Below are 14,195 nucleotides of genomic sequence, written 5' to 3'. Positions count from 1 at the left end.
AAGATGAATGAGCTACTTTTCACTCTTTTCAAAATCATTATTAAATTTTATTCTTAAGAAAATCAGAGATATTATTGGACTTCCTATGTTTAGTACTCTTTTAAGACGAAATACTATAAGCTAAATTTCAGGAAATTTAGAGAATGTATGAATTAGCCATTACATTAATATGTATTTTATTTTTTGGCAAAATCAAATCACTTTTAGTTAATACTGTAAGAATTGTATTAATATATTCTAAATTTTAAAACATAGATGAGATTTAATTTTATGTTTAAAGGTTACGGATTGAAAAAACAAAGACTTTTAATTTATTTTTTGGTAAAATCAAATCACTTTGAGTTAATACTGTAAAAATTGTATTAATATATTCTAAATTTTAAAACATAGATGATATTTAATTGTATGTTTAAAGGTTACGAATTGAAAAAACAAAGACTTTTAATTTATTTTTTGGCAAAATCAAATCACTTTGAGTTAATACTGTAAAAATTGTATTAATATATTCTAAATTTTAAAACATAGATGAGATTTAATTTTATGTTTAAAGGTTACAAATTGAAAAAACAAAGACTTTTAATTATAAATAAATAATATACAGCTTAGTAGGCATTTAGCCATGAAAATCAAATGTTTTTCATTTTATTTGGAATTTTGAAGATGGAGTTGTGTTTGGTTATAGTTTTTGCAAAGAATATTTGGTTATTTGAATGTATTAAAAGTGAAAACAAGGTTTTAGGTGTTTTTCAAATTTCAAATACAACTTCGAGTTGTATTTGGAATTTTCATGGCCAAACGTAGATTTCCAAATAAAGTGAAATAATTTTTCGGAAAAAAGTGAAAAATTCTAGTGGCCAAACAGATCCTTAGAAAACTTTGAAGTTGGGCCCGTGCCGTGCATGGGAAATTCCTTACTAGTAACTATTATAGAATAGTGGGTTTGGTCGTCAACCCACTCTTCTATAATAGAGTAAAAAAAAATTAAGGTTGGGTTCACATGAAGAAGTAAGAGATAATTGAAAAAAAAAAAATTAAGGTGGGATCCACGTGAAGAAGTAGGAGACAATTGCCAAAAAAAAAGGACATTTAAATAATGATAATAAGTTCAGAAAATGGTAAAGGTACGCTTAGATAAAATTTAAAGAAGAGAAATTCAGGAAAAAAGAAATAACGATTTAAATTGAACACAAAAACCACTAAAGAAGTCATAAAACCAAAAGATTTAAAACTTATACCTTTGGGTAAGGATAAAAATACACTAATTTTAGACACATACGTCTCACACAAATAATGAGGAATAACATCAAGAAGACGAAATATAAACGGTCAAGAAACGTATAAACATATGTTCTTAAATTGATGAATTTGGTCTATACTTAAAAATTTAAGATTACAACAGATGCTAACACATGAAAGCGCTTTTTCAGTGTTGTTGAGTAGAAAGAGATGATGGCATGAAACTCGGTAGGAGAAGGCGTATTTCAAATCTTTCAATTGGAGAACCAAACCGAGAAGCGGACTAAGTAAAATAATTTATTGATATTTTTACTGTAATAATTTATGTGACATCGTTTGACTAGGCACTTAAGTTTAAAAAAGAAAGGAAAGATCTTTGAAACTTGTGGTCTAAAACAAGTCATAGATATTTGTGTGGATTTAAATCATTTCATTAAATATAAAAGGGAAAGTTTCAAGTTAAATGATTTCTAAACATAAAAATATATCATTCTTTTTTAGACAGACTAAAAAAAAATGTGATACTATTTTTTGTGTTGGGCCCGTGCGTCATCTAGCAACTACTATATATATGAGTCATTCTCGATTTTTTTGTCGTCCTCTCACATTACAAAAGAAGAATTTTGATTGATTGGTTACTTACACATGGCTGCTACTGCCTTTTCTTTGCTGGCAATTTGCAGGATTGCCTTGGCTTTAACTTTTGCCCCTCAAATTGGTAGTCTTTTATTTTTATCCTTCGCTAAAAATCTCTTGATTTCGAGTTCGAACCCTCTCTCAATCAAAAATTTTAAAAAAATTGAAAGATAGAGTTTGAATTTCCAAGGCAGAGTTTTTCATGCAAAACTACCTGCCTGCTTCAGGCAGAGTTTCAAACTCTGTCTTAAAGTAGAGTTTTGGGCAAAACTCTGCCTTCAGGCACAATGCTGCCTTGCAAATCCAAACCTCTACATTGCAAAATTCTTTATTTTTTTTTACTGAGCTAGGATTCTAACCCAGAATCTCGGAGTATTAGGCGAAGGGAAAAAATTAAAGACCACCAATTTGAGGGCCAAAAATTAAAGACCACCGCAAAAGAAGGACATCCGCGCAAAAAAATATTTCTTTGCATATCCCACCTTTAAAACTCAATTGTTTTTCTTCAGCCCATATGGCGTGGGCCCCTGCAATATTTGTCAACCGCCCCTTATGCCCTTTATTAATTTACTAGCCATATATGCCTATGCGATGCACGGGCCGAACATGTCCATTCATTTTAATTAACCAGTCTTTAAGGTTTGTATTTTGTAAATAATTTTTAAAAATTTCTCATTGTCATGACAATGAAAGTTGTTCGTTGATGTGAAAAATAAAATTAGTATGAAGGTGAGGGAAAATTAATATTTTGATTAATTAATATTTTGATTCTAGGTTTTTTCTTTTAAATTGTTTAATATGTTATATGTATACCGAGAAGTTAATATCTATCTCAATTAATTAACTGTTCAGATCCAAACATAAGAACCATTGTGTTGTATATATTGAATTTTTAAAAGCAAAACTAATAAAATATTTTTATTAAATTAATCAAAAAAATTAGTTACATTATAATTTTTTATATTAACAATTACAGATAAAATGAATTGTTACAGAGAAATCAAAATTAGAAAGATATATATCGTAAATCACCAAATTTTAATTTCGAAATGAAAATATGAAATAATACATTTTTATTAATGTAAAGAAACAATAATCAGAGAATACAAAGAAGAGTAAGATAAGTAAAGTATTGACAAAGAAGGAAAATGAGGATAAAAGTAATTGTCCATGTTAACATATCAAGACAAAGAAATTTTTCTTCTTCTTATTTTACCCTTCACATTAATTACTGATTTTACTTCATTTATTAATTCTTAAAGAACGTAATAAGAGGGAGAAGAGAGGCAGTACATTGATTTAGTTTAAATACTCAGCGTGTGATATGTGTTTACCTATTGCTCTTATCGTCCTAACTAATCCTAATTAGGGGACGCTCGTATTTTCTGGAAAAGTACATCCTATAAGGGGTCACATGAGTAAATATTTATCTGCATATTTACACTAAATTAACTCAATATATTAATTAAATAATTTAATACGCTGAAAATATGTACTATATTAATTAATACTTTCTTTATTCGATTTATGTGATACAGTTTGAATTTTGAGAGTCAAGCAAGAATTTTTTTGACCGCTATCTATTTGTTTTTTTTTTTAAATTCTCAATTATTATAATTTATATTATATTATTTTTTATGTTTTTTTTTACCGCTACCTATTTGTTTTTTTTTTTTAAATTCTCAATTATTATAATTTATATTATATTATTTTTTATGTTTTTTTATATATATAAATTACTTTTCATAAAATTTAGAAATTGTGTATCCGAATTCATAGTCCATTCAAGAATTATGCGTATTTGTTTAATTGATGTTAAGTGTACAATTTATTGTCCACATGGAATTAAAAGTAGTTGATTGATGTGTACAATTTATATAGCTCTTGATACAAGCATTCATTGCATGTACAATTTGTAAAGCTTGTGGTACAAGCATTTTATGCTATTTTCGTCCACTCACCACACTTATATATAATAGATAGAAAAAAAGAAAAATATAGAATAGAAAAATAGACATATATTTTTATTAATGTAGCCAAGTAATATGGGACGAAGAGAGTACTTCATTTATTAATTCTTAAAGAATGTGAAAAGTCGAGTATAGTAATATGGTCAAGTAATATGGGACGAAGGAAGTACTTCATTTATTAATTCTTAAAGAACGTGAAAAGTCAAGTAAATTGGCCAAGTAATATGGGACGGACGGAGTACTTCATTTATTAATTCTTAAAGACCGTGAAAAGTCTAAATTAAACAAGTAAAAGTGCATGGAGAAAATAAATATGTGTCAAAAAATTAAAATTGAAGTGCATGCATGTATACATGAGAAGAAAATAAATATTCAGCAAAAACGTGAAAAGTCAAAAGTGAACAAGTAAAAGTGCATGGAGGAAATAAATATGTGTCGAAAAATTAAAATTGAAGTGCATACATCTATACATGAGAAGAGAATAACTATTCAGTACTATAACATATGTCTATGTGGGATTTATTAATTCCTAAAGAACGTGAAAAGTCAAAAGTGAACAAGTAAATGTGCACGAGGAAATAAATAAGTGCATACGTGTATACATAAAAAGAAAATAAATGTTAAATACTATGACATATGTCTATGTGAGATAAAAAAGTAGTTGGTTAAAGAGTACAAGTTATATAGCTTTTAGTATAAGAATTCATTAAGAGTACAATTTTTGAAGCGGTTGGTACAAGGAGGGACAGCGGTGTTCGTCCCTCCACCACTCTTATATATAATAGAAATAATAGATTTATGTAACTTTTGGTACAAGTATTCATTGTTGTGTTAAAGTGTACAATTTGTAATGCTTATGGTACAACTTTTGTATACATGAGAAGAGAATACATATTCAGTACTATGACATATGTCCACATGAAATAAAGAAGTAATTGATTAAAGTGTACAATTTATGTAACTTTTGGTATAAGTATTCATTGCTGTGGTAAAGTGTACAATTTGTAATGCTTATGGTACAACTTTTTAATGCTGTGTCAATCCTCATATGACACTTATATATAATAGAATATTATGTCATATTTTAACTGTTATATTTAGCTCAAGACAAATAGTTTTAACATAATCAAGAAATTATATTAAATTAGTACTATTTAATTAAGGATAATCCAGTGAAATTGTTTCCAACTCTCTAGGGGTACGTAACTATTTAAGAGGTGTGTTCTAGCTAAAAACACCATCATATGAATTGAATGGAGTATTAGATCACTCTTACATTATTTGTTATTATACATTTTGGTAAAATTTAGGCAACTGCAGAACCACATTTCCGTTTCAAACAGGAGCATTATTAGATCTTACTAATTATTCTCTCTTCATTTCAATTTATGTGGGACTTTTTATTTTCAAGAGTTAATTTGACTAGACTTTAAAAACTATACAAAAAGAACTATAAATTACAATTTTAACTGGTGATTAATGTTTTAAGCATAAACTATATATGAAGAACTAAATTTATTCTTGAGGTTCATTTAATGAATTTAATTTTTTCCTTAATTTCGTCTAAAACTAAGCTCAAAATCACCACATTTAACTAACATAAACTCGTGTAGCATGAAATATGATGAGTGAAATTAAACCTTATAAATACCAAAAATCTATTTCAATCTCTAGATAAGGAAATAATATGCACACAAATTCATAAAAATGTCAAAAAAATTCAATTGATGATTTTCACCGAATTGTAATTATCTTATATAATTTAAAATCATGTTACTTTACAAAATGTCGAGTTGTTTCCTTCTCTTTGATATTTGGTAATTCTCCTGCCAAACTTCCTTCCTCATAAATGATTTTTTGTTTAAAAATTGTCAAATTAAGCGATTAAAAAACTTTAATGATTCAGAAGACTTATCAACAATACGTTTTAAATATGCCACTGAATTATATTAATTATGCAGTAAGAAATATGATACAAATTATAGTTCGTTAACTAAAATATTATTACTTTTAGGAATAATTACTTGACATAGCTACCTCGAAGAGGTGATTATTGATAATAACTACCTTTTTAATTTATTTATATTTAGTAGCTACAGTAATTTTGCAAATTACCATTCATAGCTATACCAAAATACATTAGATTTATGGCTTGTAATTCTCCATCATTCCTCTCTCTCTCTCTCTCTCTCTCTCTCTCTCTCTCTCTCTCTCTCTCTCTCTCTCTCCGGCCAAATACCTTTCCCTCACTCTGGTGCCTCTCTCTTTTTCCCCTCTCTCTTCTCCCTCGGCCGTCGCCTTCTCCTCCGTCTCTGCGGCCAAATACCAAATCTCCGGCTAAGTAAGCTTTCTCACGTATTGTTGCTTCAATGGTGGCCACATCGCCCCCTCCGCCTCTTCCTCCTCCACGGCGACTCCACCAGACCTAAGAAATGACACTGTATCCTCCACTGCCATTACGCTTCTCAGATCTGATGGATATCGGAATTCATAGCTTCTTCTCCTTCTTGTATCGTAGATCTGAGTGTATTTGCAATTTTGCATATGAAATTTTGTTGAAATACAATCAAATACAGTCGTTTGCTTATTGTATTTTTTTTGGGGGGGGGGGGGGCAAACAAGATGTATTTGACTGTATGTGTTGGTACAATTTTTCGAGTAAATACAGTGTATTTGAAATTTTATATATGAAATTTTGTTGAAATACATTCAAATACAATCGAATACATTCAATTACACCCAAAACAAAAGGATACATCAACATATAAACACACTAAAATACACAGCCCCGGTCGTGTATTTAAGTGCACTTAAATACATCATTTTGAATACACATGTGTTCAAAGAAATTAACAAATACATGTGACATCAGATAAGGTTGGATATAATAAAAAGTGTAGTTAGATACACTGTAATACAGTCAAATACAGCGAAAATGCCTAAATTTAGCTACGAATTGTAAATAGCAAAAAGGTAGCTATGGATTAAAAGCAAGCATTAAAAGGTAGTTATTTATGTAAGTTGCTCATACTTTTATGTCTTGAGTTTGGGCCTAGGCTTAGTACGGACCTCATGTAACTAGTCATATGAATATACGTCCGAAATAACTAATCCTAATTTGCATTCAATATTTCTTAAATTTATGAATTTAGTACAACTTTATAGGACTTACATTTTAAATTTTTCAGATGCCTACGCTTCCAACTATTTTTGTTTTCCTTTTTAACATTTTTAAAAACTGTATTAAAATATTGAAACTTTGATCCGCATGAAAATCTCTTCACATTCCGTTTTTAGCTTGATCTCCAATGAAATAGTAAATGTTATTTTCCTTGCTTCTTTCATTGAGGGGGATTACCGGAGAGAACATGATTTATTGAGTAGCTTCTTGCTTTGATCTTGAATTTAATGTACACTAATTTACAAATAAATACACAAGAAGCAATTGGGAACCTGTTGTTATTACTGCTGCTCTTTTGGTAAAAAAATAGGGAAAATTTCAATAATGTACAATCCAAAGACAAGAAATTACATTCACGTACCCATATTTTTAATTTACATCCGCATAGCCATATTTTTACGATATACAACATTATACAGCAATATACAACTTTATCCACCTTGTATAAAAATGTATAATAATGTATAAGAGATGTTTATACACACTTCTATCCCGCATAAAAGTGTATAATAGTTTATAAGAAGTGTTTATACACAATTTTACATTGTTATACAAAATTGTACAAGCTTTTTTTGCATATTGTACTTTTGGGATGAACGAGATTCAATTGAACCCCTGAGGAAAACAAGCAAACAAAAGCTACCGGTAGCCGTTGCAATCCAAAATTAGAAACAAATACAAGAAACAAAAACGTAATGTGCATAATATTGTTTCAAACAACAAAAGATAAAAAGTAAAAAAAAAAAAAAAAAAAAAAAAAAAAAAAGAAGAAAGAAGAAGAGAAATCTGAAAAGATAAAGAAGTAACGCCAATGAACTCTGGTAAAAAATAGCATTTGGGAATTTGATATGGGGGACTAGCTCGAGTAATAAGATAAACATGGTCTAAAACGGGTAATTATTTTGCCCTAATTGGCATAGAGTGTAAAAATCCCAAAAAAAATATGGGAAAGGGCAGAATATACCCCTATACTATCGGAAAAGGGGCAAATATACTCTTCATTATACGTTGGGTCCAAACATATCCCTGCCGTTATACTATTGGTTCAAATATATCCTTACTCCATTAAAGTTGTCCAAGGTGGACATCCAATCCTATGTAACACTAACATTTGATGAGGTGGATGCTACGTGGCATGCCACCTCAAAGATCCCTAACCCATTTTACCTCTCCCTCCTACATGACATTTTTGCATCTTATTTTAGTACTGGTTATCAAATAAAGAGCATATCAATCATATATTGTCCTTTAAAGGCTACTTGTTTGGAAGATGGATAAAGAAGAAAATTTAAATTAGAACAGTTATATAACATGTCTTAATATATTTATTAAAAAGTATTATCTTAATCCAGTTGTATGTACCAACAATCCAGCATAATTACGTACAATTGTAACACTTGCTCCCTAATTTACACCACATTAAGTCATTGACTACTTATTTTAACCAAGTTAGCAGGCTATCATAATACTCCATTATTTCTTTCTTTCTGTTTGTATTAGTTACCTCCCTGTTCATCTGTCAGAGAATCAATCTTGGTTAAACTAAGAGATTTTCTTCATCATATTTTTTCCAATTCTTCTTAGTGAAAAAGTTATAACAGAAACTCAATATTATCGGACTCAAGAAAAATGTAAATACGTCACAATTAATCTGGAAGGCAAACTCACAAGGCAAAAATCCCTAGCTAGTTTTTTGTTCCCCTTTTCTTTTTTGTGTATTTCCAAAAAGACGATATAAAATGAGAAGCACAAACTAAACGCTTTAAAATTATATCCACTAAAAATTCCAAAATAAAAGTGTAAAAAATAGACAACCTATTTATAACGGACATGCAAATCATTTACACCCCCAACTTTACTTTAAAAATTAAACTCCCCCCCCCCCCCCCCCCTCCAACTATGAACAATAGACATTCTTCCCCCCTTATCCTATGTCTATTTTATCCTTGAGATTTTTAATCCTCCATCTATGTAATATCATGTTATATTATAATTATAATATTAACTTTTTACCTATGTATTTATAAGTTTTTATTTAATTTCATTAACATTATAATTAGAATAATTCTTATATTAATTTGTCACAAAATATGATGCTATTTTTATGATTGTTATTTTAATATGTATTTTGTTTTGGTAAATAACTTTATATTACCAAAGTAAGATTTGAAGTACAGATACGATCCATCTGAGCCACTGGACATATGAGCCCCAGTGCTTCAGACCTCCTCCTCACCTATATCTAGTTAACAACAATATATGTTAACAACAATATATGCATCATCATTCATTACAAGTACAAACATTATCGACTATGCTGGGTAAAAATTATGCTTTTCCAGCCATCTTGTCGCCTTCACTACTATGACTCCTCTAAAGTGAACTTCTCTCACAATCTCTTTTACTATGTAATCCACTGTTTGTTTCTCCCCTTGGAAAACTCTCTTGTTTCTTTCATTCCACAAGTGATATACCCCTGCTGCAAGAATCATTCTATATACTTCAGCTGTAGCACCCTTTCCTTTGGCAAAGCTATTAGCCCAGTGCACCTCAGTGTCTCAACCACTTACAGACTTGTTTATACCCTACCATTGTAACAACTTTGTCTAGACCTGTGAGGAGAATAGACATGTGAAGAATAAATGGGAATGACTTGCTTCTGTTTGTTCACACAAGGGACAGTCAGTACATGTAGTAATTTCCCATTTCACCAGCATGTCTCTTGTATATAACCTTGATTGCACAACTATTCTCAGTATGAAGATCCATTTGGGTAATCCCATGTTGTTACAAATCAACCTTCTCCATCCAACTTTGGAAAAATCTCCTCTAAGTTTCATATAAACAGTTTTACTAGTAAACTGTTGCATCTGTTGCATTTCTTCCCTGGTATAACCTGCCTCCTATACATACTTTTTTGCCTTCAAGATTCTTTGAACTATCCATGATGCTTGTTTAGGAATGTCTTCAAGAAATCTTTGATCTTCCCATAATAAATATGAATCCACCTCACCCATAATTTATCTTTCTTATGACTGAGGCTCCACAATAGCTTGACAATGGCAGCTTTGTTCCACATTTTGATATCCAAGACATTTAAACTTCCTACTGTTTCAGGTTGGCGAACTTTTTCCCAAGATATCAGAGCTTTTTTTGATATCTCTGCCCCTCCTATCCACAAAAAGCTCCTACATGTAGCTTCTATGATCTTCATCACCTTCTTTGGCAACACAAATATTTGAGCCCAAAACACTTGTATAGAAAACAAAACAGATTTGACTAGTTAGGCCCTGCCAGCATAGGTTAGGAACTTAGTAGTCCAAGATTTAATCCTACCCAGGATCTTATCTATCAAAGTTTGCATTACACTATTGAGACTCTCTTTATACTTAGGGGGACCCCTAAGTATCTAAATGGAAGTTCACCTCTCCTAAATCCCAGAATTTCTAATATTTCCGCTTCCGCATCTCTGGTAATTCCACAACAATATACAGAGCTTTTTGTAGGGTTGGCAATAAGTCCAGAAGTCCGAGAGATTGGCAATAAGTCCAGAAGTCCGAGAGATATAGCAGCTGTACTGAACTAGTATCCCCTCTGCAGAAGAGTATCAAGTCATCTCCAAAGGCTAACTGAACTAAGTTCAGCTTTGCAAACTTGGGATGGAAATTGAAGTCTGGTATATGTTGTAGTTATTTTAATAGCCTGCTCAATTATTCCATGGCTAGCACAAACAGGAAAGAGGACATATGGTCCCTTGCCTTTGTCCTTTTTTGGCATCAAAGTGCGCGCGTACTCACTTGGTTTCCCATTCATAATCGAATTATAGACTATGTATATCGTTCATACAATAATCGTAAAACTTTTGCGAGACTACTTAAGCTACACATGCTCATAATCCATACCACAAATAACTAGGGAAATTTAGACTATGCAGTACTTGTTCAAGGAAGGGCCACTCTACTGAGTCATAGGCCTTTTGCATATCTATTTTAAGCATATACCTGGGGAACATCCCTTTCCTCCCATACCCCTCACTAACTCATGACTGAGTAGGATATTATCAGTTATGACTCTCCCAGGAACAAATCCTGCCTGACTACTGTACACCAAGTATTCCATCACACTTTGCATTCTCTTAGTCAACACTTTTGAGATTAATTTGTAAAGCACAGTGCAACATGAAATTAGTCTAAATTCTTTAATGGAGGAGGAATTTTGTACCTTGGGAATAATGGTCACTGTTGTGCAGTTGATTGTTTTGAACATTTTAGAATCTTGAAAAAAATGTAATACTGCATTAGATATATCCTCTCCTATGATTGTCCATATTTTCTTGAAGAAACAGGCATTAAAGCCATCACAGCCTGGAGCTTTCAACTCAGATATGTCTTTGAGTGCCATGTACACCTCTTCCTTTGTAACTGGGGCAATTACTTGCATTTGCTGGTCTCTATGCAAAATTTTCTCAGAATTCATTACACTAGGATCAATGGCAGGTAATTGTGTAGCACAAGTCCCCAGTAACCCTTTGTAAAACCCTATTCTTCATATCTTATCCCTTTAGAATGTTCTGTTATTAAGACCTCTCTCATTCTTTGCCATTAGCCTATTTATATGATTACTGCACTGCAAAATCTCCTTCCGCTTTTTATCTTTGGCATGGAAATATTCTGAGTTTGTATCTCCTAAGTTCAACCATTGCACTCTTGACTTCTGCTCCCTAGAATATTCTCTTCAACCATTACCCATTTCTCCAAATCTTGTTTCAGCATCCTTTCTTGTTCAAACAACATAGGATCATGAAATATCAGCCTGCGTTTCTCTTGGATGTCCTGGAGTTGTTGCCTTGTATCATGAATTCTATTTTCTACCTTTAAGAATTTTGTGGTATTCAAGTGTTTCATTGCCTCATTCATACTCTTAGGCTTGTTCCATATCTGTGCCATACCATTGCCATATACTGGTTTCTCCCAACTCTCTTGAACAATCCCTAAGAAATCTTTATGCTTGCATAAGTGGTTCAGGAATCTAAAAGGCTTAGCTCCTATATATGGAATGTTGCCAATTGTGACACAAAGTAGAGCATGATCTGAGAATTGAGGATCCTTCACTTCCATCTCCACCTGGGGCCAGATGTTCATCCAAGCAGAGTTGACCAAGGCCCTGTCAATCCTGCTATGTATATGTGAATTTGTCCAAGTGTAGAATCGACCAGTGGACTTCATTATAGTAAGCCCTGTATTGTCTATCACTCAGCAAAATCTTTAATTTCAGCATCCTGAATCTGACTTCCTCCTATCCTATCTTCTCCATTAAGCACTGCATTAAAGTCACCCATGATGAGCCATGGATTAACTATATTTGCTTCTATATTCTCTAGAGCTTGCCACATAGGTTTCCTATCTACAATGGTGTGTAAACCATACACTGCAGTAAACTCCATCTGCTTATCAGTGTTGATATCCCTCAGTAAACAATGTATAAATTGATTGTGAGCGCTTAAGACTGTGAGGTCCACTTCGTTATGATCTCGTGCTAGCCAGATCCTTCCTCTATTGGTTTGATTATAGTTATCATGCCAGCTCCATGCTGGAAATACCTTTTTCATGATTTTTGATGCATGTTGTTTAGCTACTCTATCTTCTGTAATAGCTATAATTACTATATTCTCTTTATTCATTACTCTACTAAACTCCTTGTGCTTAAAAAGCTTATTGAAGCCCCTTACATTCCAGGTGGCTATAATCATTGAGAGGTTGATGGAGGATTAGGAGGTTTACTCCCATTTCCTGTACTGCCCCGACCACCCCTTTGCATAGTCAATGCAGCTTGAAAAATTTGTTGGAAAGTAGTTTCCTATAGTGGTGTAAAACCATTTGCAGTTTCTACTAGCTGCTCCTGATTTGCACTTGCTCCTTTATTCACCCCTTTGCCCTTCACTGATTGCCATTCTTCATCATTATTAGTCCCCTGCACAGGTTCCTGAACTGGTTGAGGAACTTTAGGCTATCCCCCTTTGTTCTGCCATGCCTGCTTATCCTTCTTAGGGTCCCCCTTATTGTTCCTATTCTTCTCTTTAGGCTTTGGTTGTTTCTGAGGTTATTTTGTCTGTTTATCAGGGTATATATGACCAATTTGGCAGCATAAGGGGTAATATTAGGGCCACCACTCATAGCTGACATACTGATCAAAGAGTTTGCCATGAGCATCCGTGACTTTCACACTCTCAGGAGGTGGTCTAGTTACATCCATCTCAACCAGCACTCGGACATAAGATATTATCTGCTTTTTTGGAGTACATTCATTTGCACATAGTGGCACTCCTAGGTTGCTAGCAATCCTGCTCAAAGAGTTAATGTTATTTTAATATTGCATGCATTAAGTATGTATATATGTATTTATGTGCATGTGTGTATATGTATATATTTAAGTTTCATTCCTCTCTTATTCTTTATTGTTTCCATTGTTTACAAAGATATATGAATTTTGGTTGTCATTACTCCAATATTTTCTAAATTATAACCTTAAACTCATTTACAATATAAATAGATAATCTTTTAGGAATGTTATAAAATATACCTCTATTTTTATTAATTATTTTTATATTAATTGCATTAAAATATATTTTTAAAGATATTGTTACCTATTTTTTCGATTGTATAAATTGATATTGGAGTTTTGATTACTATTAATAAAATTATTATTTTTATTCTGCATATTTCATTATAAATGTCTTAAACTTATATACTCAATTAGTATTTTCTTGCTCTTTTTTCTTCTAAAAAATAATTGTTACTTTTTTCTATAAAAAAAAAACATTCATATCAATTAAGAAAATGAAAAATATCATGAATTTTAAAAAAGTATAAAATAAAGACTAAGGTTGATAATGTAAGAGTAAAATAGACATTACATAGAATAAGGGTGGAAGACTATCTATTATTGAAAGTTGGGGGCGGAACTTAATTTTTAAAGCAAAGTTGAGAAATATAAATTATTTTCACCTATTAAGAAAGTGGTTAGTACTTCCTTCAGTTGGATTTCATATATAGCAGGAGATAAGGAAACTGAGAAAAGAAAGAGGAGAAAAGCGTTTCCTGGCATAATAATGTTGTTGTTTGACAAGAATTGAACTTACTGCAAATAATGTTTACACCAACTCAATAAATATA

The sequence above is a fragment of the Lycium ferocissimum genome, chromosome 2 (genome assembly GCF_029784015.1).
Source record: "Lycium ferocissimum isolate CSIRO_LF1 chromosome 2, AGI_CSIRO_Lferr_CH_V1, whole genome shotgun sequence".
Lineage (NCBI taxonomy): Eukaryota > Viridiplantae > Streptophyta > Magnoliopsida > Solanales > Solanaceae > Lycium > Lycium ferocissimum.
This window is presented reverse-complemented; position numbering follows the sequence as displayed.